We start from the raw sequence: 3,107 nt of genomic DNA on the forward strand, positions 1-3,107 counted from the left end.
TATTCAAAGGATGACTTGGCATGAAGACTTCTCTAATGACTGTGTGAAGAAGGCATTGTTATGGAGGCCAGAATAGAACAGGGACATGAGGTATCACCATGACCAAGAGATGAGAGAGTCCTACAAAGGAAAAAGTGATCATTAGCACTAAATGGGATATGTTATTGAATTTAGAGACATGAATGTTATTGCAGACTTTGAAGGGGGAGTTTCAGTAGCATCACCTTCTGCCTGTGCCTAAATTCTCACTCATCCACCATTTGGCAATAAGCCACATGCTATATGCAGTATTTATTTTTTATATTTGGATTTAAGGTCTGTGATTTTTTATAAATAATAGAGTTATCAAATGACAAAGAGGAACCAAACCATCATCTCAGAGTTCCCCCTTCTGGGCCTGCCTATCCAGCCAGAGCATCAAAACCTGTTCTACGCTCTGTTCCTGGCCATGTGTGTTACCACCATCCTGAGGAACCTCCTCATAATGTTCCTGATTCGACTGGACCCCCACCTCCACACACCCATGTATTTGTTTCTCAGCAACCTGTCTTTCTCTGACCTCTGCTTCTCTGCCACAATGCCCAAGCTGTTGCAGAATATGAAGAGCCAAGTCCAGTCCATACCCTACGCAGGCTGTCTGGCCCAGATGTATTTTTACTTGTTTTTTGGAGTTCTTGAAAGCTTCCTGCTGTGGCCATGGCCTATGACTGCTATGTGGCCATCTGCTTCCCCTTGCACTACACCACCATCATGAGCCCCAGGCTGTGTCTCTCCCTGCTGGCGCTGTCCTGGGTGCTGACCACTGCCCATGCCATGTTGCACACCCTGCTCACGGCCAGGCTGTCCTTCTGTGCTGACAATGTGATTCCTCACTTTTTCTGTGACACTTCTACTTTGTTGAAGGTGTCCTGCTCTGATACTCGAGTCAATGGGTTGGTGATAGTTTTCATGGGAGGACTCATTCTTGTGATCCCATTTCTATTCATCGTCATGTCCTATGCATGAATTTTCTCCTCCATCCTCAAAGTTCCTTCTGCCAGGGGTATCCGCAAGGCCTTCTCCACCTGTGGCTCCCCCCTCTCCATGGTGTCTCTCTTCTATGGGACAATCACTGGTCTCTACTTGTGCCCATCAACTAATAATTCTTCTGTTAAGGAAACTGTGATGGCCGTGATGTACTGTGGTGACCCCCATGCTGAACCCCTTTATATACAGCCTGAGGAACAGAGACATGAAAAGAGCCCTGGAAAGAGTCTTTTGGAAAAAGAAAATATCTTTCTCTCTAAAATGGTAACAATTTGGATTTTTACACTATTAATTCAGTGGTTATAGTAATGTTGCCAGTGGAGTATTACTCTAAATCGGTGGTTTTCTTTTTTCAGTTTTAAAGCTATTAACCTTTTTATTCAAGCAAAACCCCACGATAAAGGCTATTATGAAAATATGATGACCATGAAGCTGTGTTTGAAGTGGAACTGAGGTCAGGAAACCATCTGCTCTGCATCTTTATTTTCCTCTTCCCAGGTGGAATTCATGTTTGAAAATAAGATATATTTTTTGTGCAGAATGTCTACTATCCATGTCAATTCAGGAGTTAGCTTTTCAAGCATCACTGGAATCATTGCTTTCTTCCTGCTCAAAAATCGTTAATGATGCTCACAAATGAAGAAAGAATGAAATGTATGATTTCTGGCTCACAGAAGCACAGAGACTCCTGGAGTTCTCTATTTCTGATACACCTTCCCTTTTTTCACCACGATTAAAAGCATTTGTTACTACCTTATCTCCATGCATATACTTACAGCATTTTATTCTTTAATTTTACTTTTTGGGCCCAGATCAGAGCAACCTTCCTTTAAGAGAGATAATAAATAGAAAACCCTTACTGAGTGTTTTTGTATGTGTCAGGCACTTTTCCCGTCTATTAATCTACCACCTCTATGATGTTGCTGCTATTATTTTCCTCTTTACAGACAAGGTGATAGAAACATTAACTTACTGTCCAACATCACGTAAGAAAGTGGTGTAGTTAAGATCTGAACTCAGGTAGTTTGGCTTCGCAGCTCTAGATCTCCCTGACCATACAATACTGCATCTTCAGACTATAGACTCTTACTCCTTTCCATTATAATGGTGGAATCTGTCCAGTTCCAATCACTTGTCAATCATGTCAATTTTTCATGTCCTCTTCATATTTCTTATTGAGGCATTGAATTGCTATTTTCTTCATACACAATCAGAAATTACAGAACAGAAGATGTAAACTGTATTCCTGGGAAGCCAAGCAAGAAATATGATGAGTGTAAAGTGTATCAGGCTTAAGAAAACTCAACTGCAGAGATATGGTCAAAGATATTTTATTTTATGAATACATGGAGTATATATACCTCTACCATAACTCAAAAGTCTGTTCTACTAGAGATCATGTAACTTTCATATTGAATAAATTCTAATTGAAAATAGAAATATTTAATCATGAAATATATTATAGTATCTTGTTACTCCTTTGATTTAGAAACAAAATCTGGCAGTTTTCTTTCTGACTAGTGTGACATCTTTTGTTTTCTCTTGAATTACCTAGTAGAAAATTCAGACGTGGGTCTAATAACCAGAAGTGATACTTAGAGTTTTTTTTCCTGTTTAACAATAGATAAGAACTGTTTGAAAATGCATGTACTTTGAATATAGGTCAATTTTTTGCACAAGCATTTTTATATTTAGAGTTACTTTTCTGATGATATAAATAGAATTTCAATATTCTGAGGTTGCTATATATTTTTCAATATTACATTGCACTGTATCATTAATGTTATTTTTTTTGCTCTTTATTTATACCATCATATTGAGAGAGGTGAGCTAAAGTGTTCATATAACACATAATATTATTTTATTGTCATTTAATTGGTAATAAAGAAATCTTTTAAAATAATTCATGCTTCAACTCTATAATTTTAGATATCTAGACAGGTTATTACTTTCATTTCTATAAATGCATTTTAGCAATTGTGAGTAGCTTGCATTATTCTTTGCCGAATTAAGTTTGCAAAGACAGTTTTTAAAAAAGGAATCAGTCAATTGAATTATTATTTGTTTAATTATTTGTGGAT

The 3,107-nt window shown here is 37.5% G+C and overlaps 1 pseudogene; it reads left to right on the forward strand.

Annotated features, from left to right (window-relative positions):
* The first annotated feature begins 349 nt into the window (after nucleotides 1-349).
* Nucleotides 350-1,294, forward strand: LOC138414784 (olfactory receptor-like protein DTMT; annotated as a pseudogene).
* Nucleotides 1,295-3,107: the final 1,813 nt, after the last annotated feature.

Source organism: Ovis canadensis, chromosome 11 (assembly GCF_042477335.2).
Source record: "Ovis canadensis isolate MfBH-ARS-UI-01 breed Bighorn chromosome 11, ARS-UI_OviCan_v2, whole genome shotgun sequence".
Taxonomy (NCBI): Eukaryota; Metazoa; Chordata; class Mammalia; order Artiodactyla; family Bovidae; genus Ovis; species Ovis canadensis.